Source organism: Gavialis gangeticus, unplaced genomic scaffold, assembly GCF_001723915.1.
Source record: "Gavialis gangeticus isolate Ggan-Ray unplaced genomic scaffold, GavGan_comp1, whole genome shotgun sequence".
NCBI classification, from domain to species: Eukaryota; Metazoa; Chordata; order Crocodylia; family Gavialidae; genus Gavialis; species Gavialis gangeticus.
In genome coordinates this window covers 39,021,790-39,029,674 of record NW_017728997.1, presented here as the reverse complement: position 1 = coordinate 39,029,674, position 7,885 = coordinate 39,021,790, and the positions used below count along the sequence as shown (strand labels likewise).

General features: G+C 49.7%; 1 protein-coding gene across 1 annotated transcript in view; it reads left to right on the top strand.

Annotated features, from left to right (window-relative positions):
* SYN2 (synapsin II) overlaps nucleotides 1–7,885 on the top strand; it is a 509,614-nt gene that overhangs the window by 24,466 nt on the left and 477,263 nt on the right. The window contains exon 2 of the mRNA XM_019505084.1: nucleotides 4,742–4,833. The gene's annotated coding sequence lies outside the window, so the exon portion shown is untranslated. The remainder of the gene's footprint in view (nucleotides 1–4,741; nucleotides 4,834–7,885) is intronic.

The following is a 7,885-nucleotide window of genomic DNA, read 5'->3' as shown; positions in this document are numbered from 1 at the left end:
CTATTCCCGAGCAGCCATGACATCAGTGCTGCCAGTGGAAGCCGGGCAGTGGGAGCAGTGTCTGCACCTAACGTCCCTGCACCTGCACTGCCTCCACTGAGTCCAGAAGTGGGCACCACCAGTGGAATCACTGCCTCTTCCACCTGAATTTCAGCTCTCAGCGTGAGCCTCCCACTACCAGAGGAGGAGCTGGAGCCAGAAAAAGGAATGTTGAGCGTGCTGGCTCAGGTAATTCTGGGGACTGAGGGGGAATCAGAGTTAGTGCTCCACACCCCTCAAATTTCCCCTAGACCCAGGTCTCCTCCAGAAAGCAGCACCTCAGAGGAGGCTGAGGTTGTGGAGGCAAGTGGCTCAGCTGAGGCAGCTCCTCCTGCTGTTCAGCCTCAGCCTGCTGAGAAGGGATAAGGCAGGATCCTCGCCCTCAACCCAGAAGTGGGGGAGTAGTGTAGTGTGGGATCATTTTGAGGTGGCAAATTATCCCAGGTTTGCCATCTGCCAGCACTGCCAAAGGCACATGAGCCATGGCAAGGACGTGAGGCACTTCTCCACCACGGCCATGCTGCTGCATCTGAGCCCCTTGCCCTTCTTCCTCCTCATCCTCAGCCTGGCACCAGTGTGAGTGTGCTGAAAGGGAAGTCCCCCACTTGCTCCAAAGCCCCCTTGAGCATGATGGTGGGCACGTGCGACCCAAAGGTGAAGGGGAGCATGTGCACTGGCAGCCCCAAAACGCTTGATCACTGAACGCAGGTGCTGGTGAACAAAAGGAGGCTGAGGTTCAGAGGCGAAGGGATGTGGAAGAGGGGGATCCATTTTCCCATGCCAGCACTCCCAGCACCAGCCAGTCTCCTCCTCGCCAGCCACTGCCAATGTGGGTCATGGGCAGGTAGCACAGAGGCTTTGGTGGCTACCTATCTTGCTGAGGATGTGAAGCCACTGGACTGTGACCCCTTGGCCTACTGGGCAAGCTGCAGCCAGATGTGGCAACACCTGTCCTGTCCACCAACCAGTGTTCCAAGCAAGAGGGTGTTCAGCGTTGCTGGGGATGTTGTTTCACCCCACTGCACCTGCTTGGATCCTATGTTGGTGGAGCAGTTGGTGTTGCTAAAGGTGAACCTCCCGCTGCTGAGCTTCCCCAAGCTCCACCTGCAGATGGACTGAGTGCCACCCTCCTCACTGTCTGCACCAGTTTCCTTTTTGGAGGTTTTGACAAGCCAAGTAATGCCCCGCTTTCAGCTGGAGGGGGCACTAACTGCATCACCAGCCAGCAGGGGAAGAACATTCCCTGCTGAGCTCATTCCCCTGCCAGGACGAACTTGGAGGTATGGGATTGGGGCTGGGGGGAAGGAGGAGGCCCCAGGTCCTGGGCATGACCACTAAAACTGCACCCTGCCAGGGTAGAGAGGCCTGGTGGGACTGCTGGCAGTGCGGCAGCCCTGTAAATGCCAGGACCAATGATCCCCTGGTGACAGGTGAGTAGGAGATTCCATAACCTCCATCTAACGCACGCACGCACGCACGCACGCACGCACGCTGTCCTGGCTGGGGAACGCCCAGACCTGTCACATCTTTGACAGGCCTGATGCTTGCTGGTTGCAGTGCAGTTGTGAGGCTCCCGGTGAGCTCAGCTTAGCTGCCCAGGATGCCAGCTTTAGGGTTGAAAACCCCTTTGTCAGGCTGAGGAAGTACCTGCAGTTGGTCCTGGATGGAAGCAATAATAAAGAAGACAGAGGCAATGCAGGCAAGAAAGCCAGTCAGTTAAAATGGAAATCGAGGCGTCAGGGGGTGAGGGACAGGCTGGGGTGGTGGGTAGGGAGGAAAAGGGGATGTAGCAGCTCAGGTAAAAGTGCAGAAGTACCTGGGGTGTCAGATGTCTGGCAGGTTGCAGTGTGCCAGAACTCCACTGCGTATATTGAGTCCATGAGTTTCTGTACCTACTACCTAGGAGGCTGATGAAGTGCAGTTCATAGGGCCAGCTCTGAAAAGTGGTTTGCATTGTAATTTAGTCCCTCTCAGGATCAGGTCTGAGAGACTGGAGGCAGAGTGTTTTTTTGGTGAGGAATGTGCCCCCACAGGTAGTTAGGTTTTGTTGTCTTTGATAGACTCTGGTGTGAAGTTTGTGGGGGTACTGGAGATAGTTGGCAGGTTTTGTGTTTTGAGCTGTAGGAAGTTGGCTTCAGTTCTGGTGATGAGGTTGGGTGCTTGTTTGTTTGTACAAACCACTTTTCAGAGCTGGTAAAAAAAACCCTCCTTTTTTTTCATAATACACACATAGACATAAAAACACAAGATAAGCCATCACACACCATGAATAACATCATGTGTCCCACACAACACAACATCTTTACTTCTTGCTGTCAATTCCTTTATAAAGCGACAGGCTCTGTCACAGTTCCACGTGGGTAGCTTTGCTGCTGCTGCTGATGCTACTGGTGTTGAGCCAGCTAAGTTATTGTACCTGTTGTCACGTAAAGTGGAGGACCGGGAGTGAGGCTGTAGGGGAGGAGGGGACCTCAGTGGGGCACACTGCTGTGTTGTGCAGCGGCCCCAGCACCAGAAAGGGCACACCTTAACACACACACACAGTGTCACCCACCCACATCACGAGTTTTTTCCTGTCAGCAGCTTGGGGTGCAGGGCCCCAAATGACAGGCTCCCCCAGCGAGACACACAGCTGGCAGGCTTCGCAGCCTGGCAGGGCCCGGCACTCGCTCAGGCCTACTCTAGGACACACTCACAGCTGGCAGGCTTTGTGGCCTCAGTAAGAGCTACCACCCCTGCAGTTTTGACACCCCCACCCCATGTTGTAACACACAGATGTGACAGGAGTTTTGCCTGTCACCAGCTTGGGGTGCAGTTCCCCCCCAACCCCTACACCGATCTTCTTGAAACTTGGCAGGCTTTGTGGCCTCAGTAAGAGCTACCACCCCTGCAGTTTTCAGTCCCCTGTGGTATAACACACAGCCATGACATGAGTTTGGCTTTCAATAATTTGGGATACAGTTCCCCGCAAACCCCTGCACCGATCTTCTTGAAACGTTGCAGGCTTCATGCTCTTAGCAGAGGCTACTATCCCTGCAAGTTTCATCCAAATAATACAAAAAACAACAAAGTTATAGATCTTCCATTGATTCCCCATTATACCCTAATGCCGGATCTCCGAGGCGGCTCCGAAGCTTCGGAGCCTCTTCGGCCAGATTGAGGCAGGAACCTGGTCCGGAGCTCTGAATTGGATCACGGCCATCCGAAGCAGCCGCATCCAAGAGCCGGATTGGATCACTGCTGACTCGCACAGCCCGACTACATTTGCTGAGCACAACAGATAAGCCTGCCTCTGACAGTGGCAAGAGTGAATGTTTTAGAGCTGGCAGCCTGTGGGCTGTATAAGGTTTGGCTCCTGCCCCCCGCTTTGTCCCTTGTTTGCCACTTCCTCCATTGTTCCAGCCAGAGTCTCCAGGCCCCCTTACCTCCTCCAGGTTCCAATTTCTGCCTCCATCCCAACAGGTGGGGTGATGCAGGGTGGTGCAGCGTGGTACAGGAAGCTGAGAGTGAACCCTGGGCTGTGCGATGTTGCAGTGGGGGGGCCCCTTTGAGGGGGTATGGAAGAGGGGTTTTTTCTATGTGCTTTCTGGGTGCCTGAAGCTTGCGCTGGTGTGGTCCATTGTCATATAGTCCCCAAGTGTTTAGAAGTTGTCCAGCCCTTCTTTAGAGAGAGAACATGTGAACAGGACATATCTATAGTGATCTTTGCCCTCTCATACCCTCCTTAGCATGTGCAGTCACTGGTTTAGAGGTGTTAGAGGATGCATTCATGACTGTTCTGTTGAATAACTATAAATGGATTCATCACCCATGAATTTATTCAGTCCCTTTTTGAACCTGGCTATCTGCCTCTATGACTTCCTGTGCCAGTAAGTTCCACACTGTGTAAAAAAAGTACTTTCTTTTTTTAGTTTTAGACCCATCACCTGCTAATATCAATGAGTTCTAGTCTATTGGAGCTTGGTGAATAACAGTTCTCCATTCATGTTATCCATGCTTTTCATGATGTTATAGACCAAGGATTGGCAACATGCCATCCATAAAGCTGCTGGATTCAGCACACAGAGGGGGCTTCAGCAGCACTTTAGTGTTGGGGAGCATCCATGAAGGGGAATTTTGCCCATGCCAGGGCCAGGTGGTGAGGAGCTGTACTGGGACTGGATAGCTGGGAGCCTTACCTGCATAGCCAATGCTTCTTTCCACTCCTCGGGTGTGACTGCAGTGCATCTCCCAGCTGCCCAGTCCCAGTATAACTAGTTCAGAACCTAGCATTGCATCTGCTTAATTAAGGTTATTTTCCCCTATGTGCATTACCTCCTACTTGTCAACGTTAAAATTTACCTGCCACTTTTTTGCCCATTCCGTTAACTTGATGAGACCTTTCTGTAGCTTCTCTCTGTCAGCTTGGGATGTAACTACCCCTATAATTGTCCTGCACATGAATCACAAGCTCTCACTCATAACAAATCCCTCATATGTGTAGCTCTTTTGCTTTTTTTCAGAGACCACATGCTAGAATTGTGCCAAATCTGTGGTGGTGTGTGTGTGCCTGTGTCATTTTTTTTATTATTGTGAAAGGTATTTGTTGTCAATGAGAGGTACAGTATTAGCTGTTAAACACAAAAGTTTAAAATGAGGAGAAAGACATTAGTTACAATGTAAATTAAAAACCAGATGATTTATTGCAGTTCTTTTTTCTTAGGCAGAATTTTCAGAGATCAACCTGATAGCCCATGCTGATGGCAATTATGCTATAGACATCCAGGTGTTTCGAAATGGCACCAAAGTTGTCAGGTAAGTAAAACTGTATAAAGTAAAATAAAATCAACAAAAATAATTTGGAAGAATAATCTGTGAATGGAAAATTTAACTTGGATTCCCTAGTAAAGTGTTCACTCTTTGGCTGTATTTAATGCAGTTGCAGGGAATCTTGATGAGACATGTATCATGGATAATGACTTAGGGAGTGTGTAGACAACTTGGGCATGAATGTAGAGTGCCTGAAAATTTTAGCACAGCTTTTTTTTGGTGCGGTGCATTTGTGTTTGCACAACATGGCATTCATGTTTGCACCAATGGCGCTTTCAAGCGAGTTAAGCCTTGTGTGTCATTCCCCGCAGATTTCAGTAGGGGGAGTCAAATACCAACTTACCCCCTGTAATATCTTCCCTAATGTATTACAGCAGGAGCCTCTCATTTGCTCAGTCTCCCCATTTCCCACCCCCAGACTCTCACTGGACAGTCCTGACTCTCACTGGAAGTCTCCCCGGTCACCCAGAAATCCTTGTCACTTGCACCTGCCTATGCTCAGTCAGTCTGGTCTCTCTCTGTCAGTATGCGATCCCAAAGACCCCATCCCAATCCCAAAGACAAGCTGTGTGAATCCTCCCCTCCCATTACTTTCCCTTCCCATCCCACCATGTTACAAATATATGTGTTTGTTTAATGTACTATAACTGCTATGATATCATAAAATGTTCAGGGTTTAGAGTAGCGGGTGTTTGTTGCCCCCTGCTTTATTGGCAATTGCTGTCGATGGTGGTGGTGGTGGCCAGCTCTTCTGGCTTTTTTTTTCCTGTTTTTTTTTGGACTACATTTGTCAGCATTCCTGAGCACATAGATCTTCGTACAGTTTCCAATGGGGGCTCCCATTGGAACCCTCCCATTCCCTGCCCAGGTACACTGTCAATCTGTTTTTGTAGTGCCTCATATGGCTTTTGGAGGTGTGTTGTGAAATGTTTTATGTTTTTGAAATGTTTTTTGAAAATGTGACACGCTGTTTAGCTTTGTTCCCCAACCGCCTAGCCTGCCAAGAGCTATAGTTAAGATTCTCAGCCATGTGTGAGGGGGAGGGGGTCATTCAGATGCGGGTGACAATGAGTAATGCCCCCCTCCTGCAAACCACTGACAGTCTGGAAGCAGCAAACCCCTAGCCCAGTCCAGATTTCCTCTCCCTTCCCCTGACTGTCCCTCCACCCCCTGTCTGCAACACCGCATGCTTTTGTATACAAACACAGATTTAAAGTGTAAATTAATTTATTTTAACATAAGCAAGAGAAAGAACAAAGCACTCTTAGGTGTTGTCATCGATATATCCTGCCAAACAATCACGCACAGGGGCCGCCTGACCAGCCTCTCCTTGAGGATATCTCCTTAGTTCCTGTGCTGCTGCTGCCTGGACATGTCTCTGTTGTCTGGCCGCTGCCTGTCATGCTTCTTCCCACAACTCCTTGAAAACCTCTCCGAAGCTCTCATAGATATTGTGCAGTGTTTGTGTAATGTAAGGCTGCCACTACAAAACCCATGATATTTTCTGGCTCCATCTTGTAAGTGCGTATGTGCCCTCCATAAGTCTTCGTGAGCCAGGACTTTAGGAGTAGGCAGTGTCCACTAATATAACTGGAAGAACAGCAACACTCCAGATCACTATCTCCTCCTTGCTGGGTGTGTAGTATCCTTTTTCCATGAGGCTAGGCAGAGGGGAGTTTCTGAACATGCATGCATTATGCATGCTGCCAGCCCACCCAGTATAAATGTTTGTGAGCCAGCCCCAGTGGTCCATCATGGCTTGGAGGATCATAGAGGCATATCTTTTCCTGTTTGTGAAAGCCCTCCCCTTCCCTGCAGGTCACAGCATTGGGATGTGAGTGATGTATAAAGCCCCCACGCAGTTCAGGAACCCCTTCTCATTAAAGCAATCTGTGACTTGCTGCGGATTCACCAGGCAGCTAATTTTGTTTTTAGCAATCTCCTGTAGCAGCTGGCATACCTCATGAGTTGCCAGCCCAGCTGTGCAGGCAGCCATGCCAAACTGGTTCACGATGTAGCAGAGGCTGGAAGGGCTGGCCAGTTTCATGATGGCCATTGTAACCCCCTTCTCTGGTGGGATGGCCCAACATATGTTAGTGTCCTGCCTCAAGATGTGGGGCCCCAGCATCAAGACGATATAATAGAACATCTCTCTGTTCATTTGGAACATCTCCAGCCACTGCTGGTTGTTCCAACTCATCAACACGATTCGCTCCCCCCAGTCCAAGATGCTCTCACGGGCCCAAACTGTGCGGATTCTGGTCCTCCTTAGGTTTCTCAACAGAGCCCAGTCAACTTCCACTTCTTTGCTTTCCTTGTGTACCTGTTCCAAGTCCACTGGGCTCCTGTATCTTCTTATTATTATCATTAATGCTGTTAAAGCAGGAACGCAACTTGCCACTGAACAATCTAGCACAGTTCCTATCCTTCTCAAGCATTGCAGCAGTAACCCCCAGGTAAACAGCATTTGCATAAGCAGTACCGCCACCACCTCCTCTTCCTGCTTACCCATGTCCTCCATATTCTCCATACTGGAGAACTCTTCACTATGTTGTTCAACATTGCCATGCATTTCATAGATTTCATAGATTTCATGGACATTATGGCTGAAACGGACCTCGGAAGATCATCGAATCCAGCCCCCTGCCCAAGGGTCAGGAAGTCAGCTGGGGGTCATAGGATCCCAGCAAGATAAGCATCCAAATTTCTCTTGAAGGCGTTCAATGTAGGTGCATGAACCACCTCCAGTGGCAGGCTATTCCAGACCTTGGGGGCTCAGACAGAAAAGAAATTCTTCCTTATGTCGAGCCTGAAATGGTCATGTAGTAGTTTATAACCATTCAACCTCATCATCCCTTGGGGTGCTCTGGTGAACAGACGTTCCCCCAGATACTGGTGGTCACCCCTTGATAAACTTATAGGTGGCCATCAGATCACCCCTGAGCCTGTGCTTTTCCAGGCTAAAGAGCCCCATGACTCTCAGCCTGTCATAATAAGGTCTGTTTTCCTGACCTCTGATCATGTGCATGGCTCTTCT